This window comes from Ruditapes philippinarum, unplaced genomic scaffold (genome assembly GCF_026571515.1).
Source record: "Ruditapes philippinarum isolate M1 unplaced genomic scaffold, ASM2657151v2 ctg442_1_1_1_1, whole genome shotgun sequence".
Taxonomy (NCBI): domain Eukaryota; kingdom Metazoa; phylum Mollusca; class Bivalvia; order Venerida; family Veneridae; genus Ruditapes; species Ruditapes philippinarum.
Window position 1 is genome coordinate 52534 of NW_026851541.1, and position 19784 is coordinate 72317.

The 19784-nt window shown below is 31.3% G+C and overlaps 1 protein-coding gene across 3 annotated transcripts in view; it reads left to right on the forward strand.

The window, feature by feature from the left end:
- LOC132741581 (brother of CDO-like) overlaps positions 1-19784 on the forward strand; it is a 108348-nt gene that overhangs the window by 13327 nt on the left and 75237 nt on the right. Inside the window, exon 1 of one of the 3 annotated variants that reach the window (XM_060729890.1) lies at positions 9941-10168. The exons of the other annotated variants lie outside the window; for them this stretch is intronic. The gene's annotated coding sequence lies outside the window, so the exon portion shown is untranslated. Of the gene's footprint in view, positions 1-9940; positions 10169-19784 lie in introns of those variants that run through there. 3 annotated transcript variants of the gene reach the window in all.

Below are 19784 nucleotides of genomic sequence, written 5' to 3' on the forward strand. Positions count from 1 at the left end.
CAAATTACAACGCATTTAAAGTTAAACAATAGCGTTGGCTTATAGAATTGTCAATAAATGCACAATCACAAATTACGCGGATGAATATGATTTTATCAATGAAAATACTATTTTTAGCCATGTTGATTACCGAATACTACACAAACCGAGTAGTGGAATATATAGATTCTACATGCCGGACCGTTTGGGCGAGAGGATTTTTGCTAAAATATCTACTTCAATTATAAACAACAGGTTTAGCCTAAACAAAATACCTCGAAATTAATAAGGATTACAAACCCGAACTGCAATGGAAGTTCCAAATTTAGAATGATTTGATATTATTCAGACACCCTGTGTATAACTTTTCCGTGGTACAAGGGTAACGCGCTCGCCTCGTGAGTGAGAGGTCTCGAGTTCGTATCCAAGTCGAGAAAAACTTTTTTTTTGTTAAATTCTTTTTTTTAAGTGTTTTTGTTAAGGAAGTAGCCATGATATACAAAGATAAAGTGTGGCTGTCGTAAAAAAAGGACATAAATGATTTTTTGATGCAACTCTAGTTATGCAGAATTACGGATGTATCAAACTCTGGTGCCTTACAAAAGGAATTATAATACATAAAAATAAACTTATACAGGAAAATGCATACAGATATACAGTACGATTGCAAAGATCAGAAAATACCACAGAACTTGCAGCCGTTTGATTCTTTATAAATATACATGCTTATAGTAAGCTCCAGGATTATTTACATCTGTGTTAAACAACAGTTAAAGTCGTTACAAGCCCTAATTTAGAATAATATGGTTTTCTTCAGGCCGTTCACATATAAATTCACCGTGGCTGAAAGGTTTTCGGGCTCGCTTAGGAAGCGAGAGGTCTGGAGTTCAAATCCCAGTAAAGGTTACTCATTTTTTTAAATTGTTAAAGTCAAATAAACATTGGATTGAATATCAGTGTTGCAATTAGTCTAATAGCCAATTTACTACAATTAAAACGATGGAAAGCATTGGTGGCACTAAACATATAATCTCACAACCTGCACCTTTCTTACATTCTGAGACCCAAACAAATTCAGCGCCTTCTGTGCTTTGATTACTGAGTGTATTTATTGGCGTCCGCGCCGAAGCGCGGCGCTCTTATGGAATGAAATCAGATTTTGTGAAAGGGCGACAGCAACTTCTCGAGCCTTTTAGTCGGTCATAATAAAAGCCGAAAATTCCGATCGGTATGAGGGTGCTTGATTATTAATAATTAAGAATGAAATGTCGCGATATGTTACAATGAATTTTCGCAATGCAAACATTTTCAAATGAAATAAATAACCTTTTCCGTCAATAAATCGCGCTCTTCGGGGTTTTTTTATTTAACATTTTGTAGTATACAGTCGGTTATCATGGTATGTTATTGTTGTACATGTATCCTAGAATGATCAGTTGATGACCTAAATATTCCAAAAACCTATTTATAGATATATCTATTTATCACTCCTATCGGTAAATGCCGGTCTCTCCCGGTCTATTTTGACCAGGATTTACTAGTGACCGGCGAATAGTACCACACGTTTATTGTCCGGTCTCTGCCGGTTTTGGAGTAGATGTGTGATATCGTTACAATTAGAAAAAAAACAACAATAGCATGTTTCATTTTATCTATATGAGATAAAAACAATAAATATGTACACGGATTTATATTACATATAAATATGATATGTACAATAATTGAGAAAAAGGTACATTTTTTATGGTATTAAAATGACATTATCAACTTTGAAACATTTTATTTAATTTGTTATCCGTGTTTAGTAAAGATGCCGAGGAAATATTCAAAGTTACAAATTAGATTTTATGAATTATTCAATTGATTGATAATTTAAAAAATGATAAAGAAAAATACAATGTACATGGTTTAAGAATAAACAATATTATATATTGAAAGATAAACCATAATTTACTGACTTTTTCCAGTTAAGCTTTGACTTATAATCGTCGGTCAATATGACAATTGAATTCTTAAGATTTATTTTACAATTTTAATAAAAAAAGAGTAGTAAAAACTCAGTTTTAAAATAGCGCATATAACACAAAAAAGAATAAAAGAAAACAATATTCATAAAATTTGTATTTTTTTGAATTAAAATTAATAGATATTACAATTATTGTATAATAAACAATTATGCTCAACATGATCAACATGGTAATATAACCTGTGTCATATTTTTACTAACTTAAAGTGTGAACAGATACCTTAAGGGGGTCTTCGCTAATAGCGATAACATAATAAGGGACAATTACAAATGTGTGGTACGTGTTGATCATGCGTTACACATATGGATTATAAATGATTGCATACATGTATATCTGTTGCTATTAATAACCACGATCATAAAGAAATAACAAGTAATATTCTAATCTCTAGCATGCCAATCAAAGTTCATAATGAACAATGTCTTTCGTCCGCTCATTCATAAGTGATATACATTTCTGGTAGTTTATAAGAATATCTTGTCATCATATGTGTACTAGTTCATCTTCACTTACTGCATTTCTTGCTTGGACGCCCTTTGATGCTTTGCATCAATGCTTTTCTTGTAGTATGATATTGTTACCATCTAACATTTGAACATGCAGGAGTACTTGGTTCACATTGCTGTGGGTCACGGGTTCAAGCTTTGCGTCTAAATTGGGTTTCTATATGTTTTTGGGGATTTTAATTTTTGTTTTATTGTAAGCTCATAGCTAGTGGCAAATTTGGTGATTTAAAATGATGTTTGCTTGCAGACTATGGGAAGAATAAGTTATTTAGTCTCAAAGTTTTATTTGCTAAATATTTATTGTGCAAAGAACTCTTTATTGTCTTCTTCATTTTATCAAGTTTCTAGTCTTCTTCAAAGAACTATTGCCTTCTGAATTTGTTGTATTTTGTACAAAGAACTCTTGCCTTCTTAATTTCTACAAAGAACTCTTGCCCCCTGAATTTGTACAAAAACTTTTGCCTTTTGAATTTGTACAAAGAACTCTTGCCTTCTTAATTTCTACAAAGAACTCTTGCCTTCTTAATTTCTACAAAGAACTCTTCTTAATTTCTACAAAGAACTCTTGCCTTCTTAATTTCTACAAAGAACTCTTGCCTTCTTAATTTCTACAAAGAACTCTTGCCTTCTTAATTTTTACAAAGAACTCTTGCCTTCTGAATTTGTACAAAGAGCTCTTGCCTTCTTAATTTCTACAAAGAACTTTTGCCTTCTTAATTTCTACAAAGAACTGCCTTTTGAATGTGTACAAAACCTTCTGAACTTGTACAAAGAATTCATGTCTTTAAAGAATTATTTAAAGAATTGTTGCCTTCTGAATTTAGATACACAACTCTTGACTTCAGAATTTGTTAAAAGAGTCTTTGTCTTCTGTATTTTTTATAAATAATTTTCTGATTTTGTATATAAAATTGCTATTTTTAAATTTGTGTAAAGAGTTATTATCTTCTGATTATACATTGTACCGGTAAATAATTCTTACCTCATTTCCCAGGCACACAAAGAATATTATACAATAATTCAGTTTTTGAAGATGAGAATTTTTTAATGAACTATTTCTTTAAAGCAAAGACAGATAATTGTAAAAAATGGGAAGTTGTTACAATGTTGGTGTGGAAATGCCTGTGTCATGTGTCAACGATGTGGTCACAGTTATTGTTAAATCCAGTGAAGATTTCACAACTTTCTCAATATTGCTGTTTCCAATATTGCCCACACACTCTGCAAGAAAAAAGGAAATTAATTATAGGGCATTGATTGATTAAAGGCAATTATAACTTCATGTCAGGCAACGTCTGTGGTCCAGTGTTGAATTTCAGTTTAATAAAGCACCATGCAATTAACCTACAAACTTGTTCCATCAGTTGCAGGGAGTTTGGAGGGAATAAAGGAAACCATTTAATTATATTGAGATTGTTATTAAAGTCGTATTATTATTTTGGTTTCTGTTTTAAAAAGATTGCAATTTAAAAACCATAGAAAAAGCAGTTACAATAGAGTGCAAGTTTGTGCATACTTTGTCTTGAAGATTCTGTAAGTTTCTTGACATCATATCATCAGAATCGGTGTCAAATATTAAGAACAAATGGATGCACTTTAAATAAGTCTGGACACACTTGCTGTTCAAGAGCTTAAACTTTAAAACTCTTTGTTTGTTAGGAGTGGTGTGGACATCAGGGAAGGGAAGATCTTTTATCAAAAATCACTGAAAGTTGACTTTCATCAAGTATTTTGACAAGTAGCAATTTCCAAGTAGGGAATGATTTATACAGCTTGATCAGTGGTATAATTATGTTTTGAATTTCTAATGAATTCAGACTCTCGCCTCAAGCTCTTTGGAATTAAAGGTGTAAAGGCTGACAGTGGCTGACAATAGACCATGTTAATGAGAGAAGATCGAGAACTATACATGAGCCTTTGCTTCTAAATTTAATCACGCAGTTGCACAAACAATGTAGAAATGAGAAACAGCGGACAGCATTCATTTGTATAACTAGTCAATTTGAAAAAATTACGCAACTCTGCCAAATCAACTGATGCAGGAATGGAATTCAAGTTGAAATTTCCATTTGTTGTCGTTGGTAACCATATTTAATTAGACAGGATTGGATTGACAGTCTAACTACATGCTTTTGTCATTAGTTTTCGCACATTTACAACGAACCTTCAATTTGAACAATTGTTGGCTAGTGTTAATGAAAAACGATGTGGAAAAGTAGCTTTTAATTGGTGAGAATTGAATGCAAGTAAAGCCTTGTTGACGGATTATGGTGTCACTTATTCTACACAGTTTCTGCATTTGGCTGTCATTTAGGATGCTTTGATCGTGGATGTTTTTGTAAAGTTTGTCATGCCAAGTGATACTTGACCGCTTGTTGTCATGCAGACAAGTCGGAAAAGTATAAAAAAAACAAGCAAGAGACCTTGTCAGATGGATTGCCTTTTGAAATAATTGTTACTGGTTTCTCATGTTTTGCATGTTGGTTTTCACTCTCCTGTCTGCAGGTTTTTTTTTTTTAAAGAATTTCTTACAAGGGGGCATTGTAATAATGCATTCATTGCAGGATAAAGCACAAAAAACGCCCTTTTTTTCAAGGTGTAAGCTTAAAAGGCTTTCCTTTAATAGAACGTACTAAGTAGAGCTGTCTTTTATTTGATGTTCCAATTTAACTTTTTGCCCCTAAGTTTTTTGACATATGACAAAAACACTTTTATTTCTCATTCTCATCAGAAGACTTGATATAAAAGAGATGACAAAATGTTAAAATTAATGACGATATAATGAATGGATTAAAGACGTGGCTTTTCAAATTGATAGGAAGGAGGTTTGAATAGTTAAGAAGGGGGGGACACTTGACCCGCACACCTGCCGAAGCAAACCTGACACTGATCTTATATTGATTGTTAAAGCCTTTAGCGAAAGTTTTCTCTTCTTCTTTAATTTCTCCATCAGTTTTGCATAACATACTTCAAAATTGAATATTTTATTCTAAAGTACTTCTGGATTACACAATAGCTTGTTTGTGGGAAAAAAGGCAACTCCTTATACCCATATTTTGGTCAGACAAAAAAAGAAAGTTTTCTATTTCAATTCCTAACAGTTTTCTTAAATGTAGTAAAAGAACATGATGAGAACAGGGGCAAGGAGGCACTTTTCATTTGAGGCAGTATCTCAAATTAAATACTGAAAATGCTTCTATTAAATACTGAAAATGCTTCTTTTTCATATCAAATCCTATTCTTATTTCAAAGCAGTCTCAGTTAGTGTTTTTATTCAGAATATTAATTTTAACAATCTTTAATGACTTCATTGTCCTGGTCATTTAAACTTTGACCACAGGCATAAAATTTGTCCATATATACTGACAAATCAATTCCTGATGTTTATTGTTCAAATATTTTAGCTCCTAAATTTTTTAATGGGCTGATGGGATCATTTCTAATGCATTATGGGAGAAGAGATGTGACCGAGCACATGCATTTTGGCTGTATGAGCACATTGTAATGTTTAACAGGATTAAACCATAAACCCTAAGCCTAAAGAGGTCATTAATATAAGATTTGACGTCAACATTGCTGTGCTGGCCACCATGATGTTGACTAGGTCAAACGCATTATTAAACTGATTGGCTCCCAAACAAAGCTATTTGCCCCTTAAAATAATGATTATGAGGTTTAAACTTTAAACTATTTTCTTACAGAATTTTGAAGTTTGATCGAGATATGTTGTAAAAGGAAAAATGGTGTGCAATCAAGTAATATTATAAATGACCTGAATTTTAAATTAACTCAAATGAATTTTGTACAGCATTGTTAAGTTTCGACAAATCTATAAAGTTTATGAAGGAAGGTATATCAAAACTAAGAATTTTGTAGTAAAAAAATTATTTTGTGAGCGGTCTGTAAATGGTGCTAATCCATTGGTCAATTTTAAATTTTATACTCAGGATTAACCAATCAAAATACATGTAATAATAATAATTGCTAAGGATAAAATTTCCAATGTGTGTTGTTGATTTTATAAGATGTAATTAATACTCAGGTTGTCAACAACATTTTGGTGATGAAAGATTCTAATTGTCGATCATTTACAAGTTAAGCAAGATGTTTTCTTTTTGTCATAAGTAATGCTATAAAGAGAGATTGTATATAGAATTTGATGGATGTATGCATGGTACGTTGTTGACAGTAAGGTGACATTTTGTAGCTTTACACGGCCATAAATGACACACTATCTTTTAAAAGTCATACATTGTTGCAAATGACATTAATGCATATTGTTTCTGACCTTTTGCTGCTTAGATTTTATTTTAAAGACTGGTAGACGTGCAATAAACCGGTTAATTATGATAAAATATTCAAAATTGATTAAGCGGTAACATGCCATCATTTCCTCAAATTCTACTAATCATATCAAATACACCATGTATATGCATTGTTATGTCTATATTGTACAAATTAAAGGTGCATGAGACAGTTACATTATTAACTTATTTAAAAAACAAAACAACATTTTTTACTCACCAATTTGAAATGTTTATGTTTATTTGGTGGTTGATCTTCAAATATGTAGTTGAAGGTCTTTTCTGGTCTGCTGGCACGATCTGCTGGTAACTGTAGACTAACATCAGTCAAATACTCCATACATTCGCCAGAAATTAATTTTAATTATTAACCTAAGTTCATCATTAGAACTATTACTTGACCAACATTACTTGTGTCATCATTATTATGTATATTACCTGACCAATATTAATTTACTAGTATCATCATTATCATCATCATCATTATCATTAACATCATCATCATTATTATGTATATTACCTGACCAATATTAATTTACTAGTATCACCATCAACATCATCGCCATCATCACTAACAAAAATCATCATCCTGGTAAGAATCATATTTCCATCATAATTGTTATCATTATTACAATTATGTAGATAATCATTATCATTGCTATCATTATTATTACCACTATGAATATTGACATCATCATCATCATCATAATTATTATCATCATTGTTTTTATAAGTAATATCATCTGAATAATCATTATTATCATTATTGTTGTCATTATTTTCATTATTATCACCATAACAATCAATAACATAATTATCAACATCATCATTGTAGTCTCTATTAATATCATGTACACTATTACATAGTGATCATTTTCATTATCATTACCTTCATCATCATTACCTTTCAGATGTTTAGTCTTGGTATAATCAGATTCAAGTCCCTTCGGGCATTTAAAGTTGTTGTTTTTCTGTTACCAGCCTAAATAAGCTTTACAATTAAATTCCCAAGTTCCTAGAGCTTTAAGATTATTTTCTGTCAAATTGAAAACAAACAATAATTTACATAGATATAATGCCTCTGTAAAGTCAGATAAAAATTACCAAAGGTTTTTCTTAAACATTATATTAAATAAATGAATTGTTATGGTAAATATCATCTTTATAATTGCATTAACTCAAATTGCCGTCCATTTGGTTTTATGAGCTGTTAGTGATAATGCTCTTGTCTAGTTTATATGCTTATCTGGGCAAAGATTGATTTTTATAGTGTAAAGGATTTACTAAAACTTGACTTTTGTGGCCATAAACATCAGTGATAGTTTGGTTTTATCATCCTCACGGCAACTGGAGGTGTACACATAAAACTATATAGCATAGAAAACCTATTCATTTACTGTCGTTGATAATTTGTCTCTAACTAGTATGTTAAATGTTGGAGAAGTGTGTAATAGAGGAATTACAAGTGATTATCAATAAAATCTGATAGCCTTATTGCCTGTCATAAAAACATGATAGCTATTAACATTAAATGTTTGGTTTTCTTCTGGAAAAATAAATGCTTTTCTGATTGGTTGATAGCATTTTTGTATTTGAAATTTGTATAGGTTTAAGCTTGTTTTGTAAAGTTGTTAATGAAAAATGTTCCATTTCATTTACATTACTTGTATGGATTTTTAGCTTGGTTTTTCTTATTAAAGAAAAAGACATGCTTTTATGATTGCACTGGCATTGTTGTCGTCATCCCTGTTGTCATGCAAAAACTTGAAATTTAAACATTTTAAAAACAATATTTTTAGTAATGTCCCATTTTAACTTAGAATTTTTAACAGGCAAGCATGCGGTGATGTTGTTATAATATTAGGTTTTGTTTAGGATTGGTGTTTTTAAAGGATCATGGTATTCTTTTATGAAAGAATTGCACTTGCTTAGGTTAGTTCATAATTGAAACCCTATTTTTAAGTCCATATTGAACTATGATATTGATTCCTATATCCAGATATGGCCTTTTAGTTTATACAAATTTATTTTAGTTTGATTGTGTTGGAAGCTATAAGCTTATTGAAACACTGTCAAATCCGTTCCTGGAACCAACCAGTTCTAAGCAATGAATGTAAAGTTTCTTTCTCAAGGAAACAACACCCTGCCCCTGACAGGGTTTGAACCCACACGGTCAGCAATTCTTAGATTACAAGGCTGACATGTTAACCACTTGGCCATGCCGCCACCAATATTATATGGCCTTTTGAATGGAGGTCCCCCAATGGTCAATTTGAATTTTGCGTCACAGATATCCTCTTAACATTTTATAACTGCGGCATCATATTATGTTAAACTCGAACTCTCCACCTCTCAAATACTCTTCATGATGGAGGAACCATGTTTTAATTGGAGGGAAAATAACCACCGCAGATTGTGGTGTTTCTAGATGCACGGAAATGTTATTTATTGCTTCAGAATTTGTTACAGAAAAATCAGGCTGTGTTAAATGAAACAGATGGCCAAGTTTTGTACACAGAATACTTGTTAGCAGAAAAAAATCTTAACCAATAATAACTGCTGGTGCTTTGAAGTATATTTTTTGTATTTTAGCCCTCAACAAGTGCCAGCCAATGGCAGCTGATTGACAACAACCATAGGGCTTTAGGTAAACTATATGTAACCCTTGACTCCCTTACCTTATTTTTTTTTTTTATTAAACCAATCCTGTATTTAAATTTGAACGGTTTAAGTCGCTTTTCTTCTCATATCAAAGTTAATCCATTTTGGAACTTTTCCGCGGCCCATTAGTTATACAAAACTGAGCTTTTCAGTAAAAGGTCAAAAAATCCATTTCCTAGTTAAAAGAAATTGCTGGGCTTTTTAATGCTTGATTTATAAAAAGGCAACAAGAGTTTAAAGTATTTCTAAATTCTTTTAAGCCCACTTGTCTGTAGCAAATGTGTAGCTGCCGCGCTTGGGTGAACATCGCACTTCGCTCATATAAAATTTTCATATCATAAATAAAATGAAACCCGATAGGGGTTTTATGAATAAGCTTGGTACTTACGGAGAATGTTAGATGTAATGTAGAGATGTAACAGTGTAAATTATGAAATCGGATAGCAGTTAACATTCTTCTCAGTCAAACTTTTATTTCTATCAATGACATTTTATGATAAATAAGAAAGTGTGATCAAACATCAAGTGACAAGTGCTTGTAGCTAATGGATTTATAAGAGTTTAAACATATTGCAAAAATCTTAAATAAGGCAAAAAAGCATGTAAAACAGATAGCTCAGGTTTTTCCTCCCCTCTTAAATGGATTTAGGATAGTGTATGGTTTAGTAACAAATTGTGGAAATTAGGAGGGGTAAGATAGTGTTTATGATATACAAGTGTGTCAATGTTTTAAATGAAATGCAACAATTGTATGCTGCGGTAAATAAACATTGTGTGTTTCTGAAGCGGGCTGTTTTTGTCCTTAAAACTTTTTTATATCAACAAGGGTACGGCATATGTGTTATTTATAATGGAAGAATTTGTTTATATTGTATACAGCAGATTGAGTGCGTGCTATATTTTGTTACAAGGTTTCATCCAAGAGCAAGTGTTTTATGATAATCAGATTATGTAGTAGTGGGAGAACTGTGCCTTGGTTAGGTAGACCATAAACTGTTTGCATCTTTAAGTAATATCATGATATACTGCTGGGAATTGAACTATCTTAGCTAGTTTTCCAGGCAGTTAAAAGTAGATGAAACCAATGTTAAGCAATGCTTACATGTGTAAACACCTCTGGGGAGTATAGAAAAAATAGTTTATTTGAAGTGTCATAATATTTTATTATTGTTTTGTTTTGTTTTTATAATGTTAAATTTCAACTTTTCTTCAGATGATTATGATGACATGTTTAAAGCGTAATGGCTACTTGAATACAAAATGTTTTAGTAATTAGGAATAAATAACATGTAAGTTCTGTCGGTGACTTTTTTCCCCCGGCTTCGCCCATTTTAGGGATAATATCAAACAGTTCTAAAACACTTGTCGCAAAAACATCATCAGAATTTTCGAATTAACAAATTTTTTTAGAATATTATTAATTTTACAATTCTATATTTGAATCTTTCTGTTTATGCCAGATCTGGTTTTGTTTAAATTATTGAGTGGAATAGATTTAGAAGGATCATAACATTAAACTCTTTCATTGTACTATGGGAATATTTTTATGCATGAAATCTTGTATAACTTTTTGTACATTTCATGCATTGATGCTAATTTGTTTGTATCTTAAGGTTGAGTTGCTATTATTTGAGAAATGTGCCAGAAATTCTTGCCAATTGTATAACGCATTATTGAGAAATGAATGAAAACCAAGCAGATTTTATATTAAGCTCAGCTAGTTTGTTTTTTATTTTAAACATAATATCTTTATAACCATGTCATAAATTGAAGTGTTTGAGTTTCATAAAATTTAAATACATGTATAAACTGGGAATAAGGGTGTTTAGGTGAATTTCAGCTACTATCACTATTAGTTAGAATTCACTGTTTCACATAGTATTTTCTGTTTCCAGTGGTGCCACTCTCCTTTACCTGGACTTAATTGTTTAAACCTTAAAATGTTATACATTTCATTAAGTTGCCAGGGTTGATTAAAGCTTTTGAAGGGGATATTTTTGACTTGTCAGATTATGCCATGGTTTGTCAGTTATTTCTACAGTATTAACCACGTCTTGTCAGATACTATCATGGTTTGGTTAGGTTTTTCTGTCATGTTTTTGCCATGTCTTGCAACTTGTTGGTGTCTATTTTGACAATAATTTCTTTTCAACACTATAAATGTTACAACAAGTTTGTCACGATTTGAAAAAAACAACACAAAAAAATCATGTTATAATGTAAGGAAAAAAAAGACAGCATTATCAGAATCATAAGATTTTATAAATGGAAATTTTAAGTTTCAGTTTAGTTAAGTTTGACAACCAATTAGTTAATGTATGATGACAGTTATCCATATGATTAGCATTCATATACAGCCAGGTGTACAAATAGATGAACAATTCAGATGACATTTTATCACGGCAAAGAACATGTGGCATTATAGCTAGAAGCTCTTTCTGTTATAAGGAAATCACCACAATTTACAAGGGAACAGCATTCACTTCCTGTGTGGTGGTCATCAATTGGTTGTACTCTTGCTTGTACCTCGGCCATAATACACGAGAATTTCTTTGTGATCACCTTATAAGTATGTTGTTCATGTACATCTATCAGTGTTCAATTAGTGCATATTTAATTATGTTTGATGTATGGTGTGTTTCTACCAGCGAAGACGCCAGTCAAATGCCTTGGTACAGAACTGTTTTTGCTAAGTAATTTTAAGTATTTTACAATTTGTGACATTCATGTGTATAAAAACTGTTTTGTTTGATAGAGAAAAAAGTTTCAGAATGGTCATTGATTTATTCCTTTGAAAGTTGCTTATGTGACATTTTCATTTGGGACTTTGTATATCCTTCAGATATGTTCTTGTGATGAGTTGTCTGATTATATTATGTTGTGGAGAATGGACAGATGGTGTATCTTTTTTAAAAGAGGTGAGGTGGTATTATACTTGTGCAGAGTGGTCAGAAGGTATAAAAGTGTTTGGTTGACTTGACCATTTGGTGTATACTGGTGAAAAGTGGTAGACTGGTAGTATAGTATTAGAGCGAAGTGAGATCAGATGAGAGTGGTCATATGGTGTATAAATGTTGAGAGTGGTCATATGGTATATAACTGTTGAGAGTGGTCAGATGATATATAATTGTTGAGAGTGGTCATATGGTATATAATTGTTGAGAGTGGTCATATGGTATATAATTGTTGACAGTGGTCATATGGTATATAATTGTTGAGAGTGGTCAGATGATATATAATTGTTGAGAGTGGTCAGATGATATATAATTGTTGAGAGTGGTCATATGGTATATAATTGTTGACAGTGGTCATATGGTATATAATTGTTGACAGTGGTCATATGGTATATAATTGTTGAGAGTGGTCAGATGATATATAATTGTTGAGAGTGGTCAGATGATATATAATTGTTGAGAGTGGTCATATGGTATATAATTGTTGACAGTGGTCAGATTGTATACAGAGTCTAAGAGCAGTTGGATGGTAACATTGACTATAACATTGTGTCTTTTCATTCTAAAGTTACAACAATTGTCATTTTATAGATGCAGTGAAGCATTTGTACTTGTTTCTGTATGTCACTTTTACTGATTGTCAAATATATTTTTATTCCTCCTTTGATAAGAGATAATGTACAAGAAGACAAGGCTCAAAAAGGAGAAAGAAATTTTATTCATTTTCCTAATGAGAGGTTGTGAAAATAATTGTAATCTCCTTATACTGACATCCAAGTTCAACTATTGAAATAGTTGGTCATATGGTATATAATTGTTGAGAGTGGTCAGATGATATATAATTGTTGAGAGTGGTCAGATGATATATAATTGTTGAGAGTGGTCATATGGTATATAATTGTTGACAGTGGTCAGATTGTATACAGAGTCTAAGAGCAGTTGGATGGTAACATTGACTATAACATTGTGTCTTTTCATTCTGAAGTTACAACAATTGTCATTTTATTTAGATGCAGTGAAGCATTTGTACTTGTTTCTGTATGTCACTTTTACTGATTGTCAAATATATTTTTATTCCTCCTTTGATAAGAGATAATGTACAAGAAGACAAGGCTCAAAAAGGAGAAAGAAATTTGATTCATTTTCCTAATGAGAGGTTGTGAAAATAATTGTAATCTCCTTATACTGACATCCAAGTTCAACTATTGAAATAGTTGACATGTTATGTTTTGTGCTAGGGAAGGGAGACAATGCATGCAGTAATGTGTGCTCGGGGTGGTTACAGCTGACAATGGGATGACCGCAGCTTGATTGATAGCCTTGACACATCATCTCAACTGGAGCAGAAGTTAAATTAACACACAATGATTTCTTAATGAGAAATGTTGAAGTTCGAGTAGGTTTTTTGTCCTTTCAGACTGGTCCTTTCAGACAGGTCAAGATGACCTTTACTGACAGTCATTTATTTTGAGAAAAATTTTGTGTCTGGGACAGTTAACATAAATGAATGTATTGATTATGAATGAGAGTTTTAAAATTTAATTTTTTTTTTTTAATTTGTATGTTTCAAGGTTATGCATTAAGTGCTCCTTTTACAGTAATCTTAACATTGTGCATCCGTGAAAAACTAAGCCAGACTTCTGTATTGTACACATCTCCACTGTTTAGTAGTGTTGAAAATATATCCACTTAGTTTAACTGAAATACATGGGGTCTATATGACTGATGGTTTGAATATAGGGTCGCATGGAAGCCATATTGAGTCATGTTCCTGCATAATTTGGCATGATAAAGTCCTGTTCTAGCATATATTTGCAAATAAATAAATATTCTATATTGTTGATAAAGAAAAAAAAGGAGATTGGAGTTGCTATAATGAAAGCCGAAACCTGCCAGAAATAGTCAACCTGATCACCGCTGCGTCCAGAGCTTCATTGTTAAGGGAATAAAGGGTAATCCACAGGGTTCTAATGACCGAGGGCCTGAAACACGACCCAAGCGGAAATAGGTTTTTGGTTGTATAAAGTCAAGAGGTTGTATTTGAAAGCCTTATTTGTAAAACGTTTTTTTTTTTTCAAAATTAAATTTTGTAAAACAAACTTGAGCCAAATATATATTGTTTTGAATAAATTATGAATCACAATTTTCTTTGATGTTTGTATAAAAATAGAAACATTTTGCTTTATAGAAATAATGTTTGTTAAAAAAATGATTGTATATCTTTATTTGTCACATTAGATTATTCCTGATTTTTTGTATGTAAATTTGAGGTCCATTAAAGTTTAATTTTGGTTGTTTTCATTCTTTTTCAACAGAAACATTGCATGTTTGTTCATGTGTCTTATGTTTAAACTCAACTTGAAGACAAGTACAAAATTTATTATCACCCTAAAGTTTGTTCCTCCCTCCGTGTCCATTAACATGTTATAATGAGTATCAATTTACACTATAACTATTCTAGTTTCATAACAACCCTAACTAAACTCCTACCTAAATGAGTTAAAAACTTTCTCTGTGGTTTGTCATATGTTCAGGGTGTCACATATTTGACCACTGACCTGGTAGCGAGTTTACGTGAGCCTCCGCCATCAAGCTTCGAAATTCTCTGGCTTGTGTCTAATTGCCGTAATTACATTCACAAACGAATGGACGCTTTGAAAGTCTTGGTGTATATACCCCGTTGTGAAAATGGTCATGTCTATAATTTTGTCAATCATTGAATATACACAAATTGCTACGCATTGAATTTGATTGGTCGGATAATGAAAGGGCTTCTGGTTAGGTTGTGTTAACTCTGCCAGTGATAGTATTATAGTGGTGCTCTTGTAAATATTTTGATAATATAAAAATAGAAAAATCTCGGAATAACATAGTCTTGATTTCTGTCATAATTACATGTATATTCAATGGAATTATTATCATACCTGGATAGTTAACTGTGAATAATTGGAAAGAGGTATAAGACGTTTATAAGTTTTATTTTGAAATTAAAATTTTCTCGAACCAAATTTTATAGTCAACAAATACTTGTAAAATACAAAATGTATGTGTATGATATAAATAAAGTTCTTATAACAACAGTAACTGACACAATGATATATGATAAGGTGAGCTTATAGAAGAAGTAAGCATGAGCCTACCAGTTGTAACTGATTCTGTCTGTGCAGACCAGTGCAGACCAAGATCAACCAGCACATCCTTGCGGTCAGTGGTCATGGTCTGTACAGTCCACTACTGAGTCCAGACATATTTTTTAGAAATTTTGGTTTTTTGATGAATGGTTTTGACCAGATTGAAAAATGAAGAAATACATTTAATATATTTGCTGTGGAAATGGTAAATGTATTTTTTAAATATATTCCGTGTAGTTTGGTTAAAGCTCTATTTAATTCAATTAAGTTTTGTCCTAGACAAGGATGATCTTTATACAAGTATGTTTGAGGTTTGTTTATTATTTTTCATACCAGTTGAATTAATTAATAACATTCAATGATGTCAATCAATATTTTGATCTTTCCAAGTAACGTTCATTCGTGGCAAAAAATACAATATAATGTTAAAATATATATAATAGCTTATAAATTGAAGGCCAGAATGTGGTAACTTAATTGTCCGCAATGAGATAACCTTTCACTTTCAACAAAAATTGTACTTTAAACTAAACAATTAAAAAATATCTTTATATTATATCAAATACCTTTATGATGGATATATTTATATCTTTGTGCATTTTGTTTCGAGATTTATGTTATTTTTATTGTAAATTTGGTCGAGTATTCAAATAAGGATAAATTAAAATGCAAGTTGAACATAATGTTAAGCTGAGGTATAATGGAGACAAGGTTATTGCATTATTCATAAGGCGTGTATTAATGTCCACATTAATTATCATACAATTTATCTCTATTGTCAAATTGTCTTTTGTATAAGCAAGATTTGTGTATTTTTTATTCATATCGGTAACAAAACTAAACCTCAATCAGATCATACTGTAAGACTAAATAAGTAAAAAATTGAGGTGTTTTGATAGGATATATAAAAATGCTTATCAGTTATCTAATATGTTTAAAAAATAGTTTTTGAAATTTGGAAAAGTCTGCGAGAAATTATTTTGAGCATTACTTTTAATTTTTAATATTTTTTTACACCAGGAAAAAAAGAGATGAAAATTGATGTATCCTTACTTAAGGCCCGCTCTCTTGCCATAATTTTAGAGTTAAATTAAGTTAAAGACATTTTTTTTCTTTTGTTCATTATATAAATCTTCATCATTGAGCAATTATATAAATATTTGAGGGTTGTAATTGTAATTTATTACATCATTTGTCACGCATGCATGTCCCATACATATAACTTAACATCAGGCACAAATTAAAATTGTAAAATATAGAATATTTAACAAGGTGAAACTGCACGTTAATTTTGTGTAAAAATTATTTTTCAAAGCTGTAATAAAGTAAACCATCTGCATGTTAGAAAGTAAAGAGATGTAAAATATTGCAGAATGAAATTGCACAAGGCATTTTAACTAATTTCTGTAGTCAAGTTAGGTTTATTTAGGTTTAAAATGTATTTATAACATGGAAAATGCTCTAATTGGTTCCTTTTAATCTTTAATTGAATAGTATTTATATTACAAAGTTAATTTAATTGCTGGTACCCTTTTATCTCCTTTTCATACGGAAGGTAGTTTGAAGTTTGAAAAAATTTGGAAAATTTTCAGGGCATCATTGTATTAGTTTATATGTTACTCTATAGTGGCTATTGTACTAGGTTTCAGGGGAACATAATGAAAATGTGAACATTATGAAAGTATATTATTTTGGTGAACATTATGAAAGTATATTATTTTGGTGAACATGATAAAGTATATTATTTTGGTGAAGTTGTAGATATGACCATCAGTTGATATGACCATCAGTTAAGATTGAAGAATATGATTTTGAATAAATAAAACAAAGTGTAAATTTCTGCATTACAGGAGTCATTATTGTTTTGATGAACATTACTTCAGTTAAATGTTGAGAATAACAAATTGTAAATAAAAAATTATGTAAGTGTAAAATGTGAACTTTATGCTCTAAATTGTACTCAAGCTGACAGTATATATTGTTCTAAGTTAATGGAAACATAGCTTGAACTGGGACTTTTACCTAAATAAAAAGGAACTGTAACTATGATCATAAATAAACACAACTTTGATTAAAATGTCTTAAGAAAATAGTATAGGGTAGGGTAATTATGGTTAGATTTAGTTAATGGAAGGTATGAGGTCTGTTATAGTGAGAGTCAGTTTCTCAGATATTCCACTAATGTTATATATCATGTAACTTACACAGGCCTGTTACCTCTTTAATTCAATTTGTAAAATGTTAGCACCGTAATTGTGTACACAGTTTGTAATTATATTCTTACCTCTCTAATGCCTCTCAAAGACTTGTTCACAAAATTCCTGTTTGACATGTCGAAAGTGAGTAATAAATAAGTTTTCCTTTCACATTTATTTCTTTCCTCTGGAATGTTTTACAGTTGTTTTTTATCTTAATTTAATTTGTTTTTTTACTTGAAAAATTGTTAGAAAATTCTACTCTTTAATGTTGCCATGGCAAGTTTGTATGGTAGCTTCTTTCTCCTCCAGATATAACAGGACCATGTCAGATACTTGTCAACATTTTGTTGCAAGCAAGTTTTGTATTATATTATAAATTGGAAAATCTTCTTAAGAAAAAAAGAAAGATTTTTTTAAAGAATGGCTTGCCCAACTGTGTTGCCTCATTAAATAAAGTTGTTACTTACTTACTTACATGTACAATTAAATATGTAGGTAATTATATCAGGATATTTTACTTGTATTATCCTTGTTTTAGAGACATGACCTTCAATCTTGTGTGAAGACTTGTGTTGTTTAAATAACTTGAAGTATGGGCATCAAAGCTTACAACTGCTTATTTGTGAAAAGTTTAATATCAACTAATCACAATTAAAATATCTAAAAGATTTATGTCAGTAAAATCTCAGTTTGGTACATTCTGATTTTTGCGATAAATAAAGATTTTATGAAGTGGCTGTACTCTTTGAGTACTGGAGTGTTAATTATGCCAGACTTTTTTAAATTTCACCATTGTGGTCAGCACTTTGATGGCTAATACAAAATCAGCTTAGTAACAATTAATAGACAAATCGCTATACATACATTGTAATGTAGCTCCAGTTTAGATTATTTCCTAGAAAAAAAAATGGATGTTATTTTTGGCCAAATGTAAGTGAAAAATTAAAACAAAAGTTGCAAAAACCAGAGTACTGCTTATGTTTACATTTCACCTTTTTGCTCTGTAAACTATTACAGATCAGAACAGAAATCTGCCTGATGTCTGGAGATATTAGCCAGATCCTGTGAACTTAACACCTTAATTGATACATCACACTTATACTATAATTTATATGAAACTTTTTTTCTTGTTCCATTTATCTGATTCATAAAGTCTTAAACAAAATATTAAAGTTCTTAAATTTACCCTTTGCATGCAAAAATTGTGATAAATATATAAAACTTTGTTGTTTTGTATGTTGAACTGAGATTTGTAAGTGTGGCAGGTTTCAGAATGAATCGGCTAGTGGAACAGACAGGAATTTCTGGCTACATGGTAAGTGTTTAAGGTGAGATTGTGCCCAAGATCCTGATATTCCCAACTGTGATGACAGCTAGTGTTCGATTCTTTTTCTTGCTTGTAATGCATACCAGTTATACCCCCTCCCCATGCAAACAAGGTCTCTTTATAATGTTTCCAACGTCTGTCAGTCCATTGGGCAGTCAGTTTCTCTTGAAGTGTCTGCTTCATAAATCCTATACCCATTGATGGATTTTCTTCAAACTTGGCTCATATGCCCATCTCAACATGTGTAGAACACAATGTCATACTCCTCATGTGCGGCTCAAGGTCAAGGCCACACTTGAAGAGAGCCGATGCCAGTCGTGCCACAGTCTTCTATAAATCATTTACCCCCTTTGAAAGATGTAAGATGTAATAATCCAGCATAAGAATCTGTTCTGATATGCAAGAAAAGGACTAATATTCATATTTTTAAAAAACTCCCTCATGATTTAAAGTGTGACATAATCATCACAGGTCCTAGATTTATTACAGTTTTGATTTAAAATCTTTATTTCTATGTTGACAATGTTACCTCATATTCATTGTTGGGTACATGTGCCCAAATACCTTAAAAACACTTTTTTTCCCGTCATGTATTTTTTTTTCCTTTTTCATGAAAATTGAACATAATTGTCAGTAAGATGTTTTGGTAGAAAATGGTTAACAATGGGGTTTTGAAATGAATTTATGACGGAAGTCA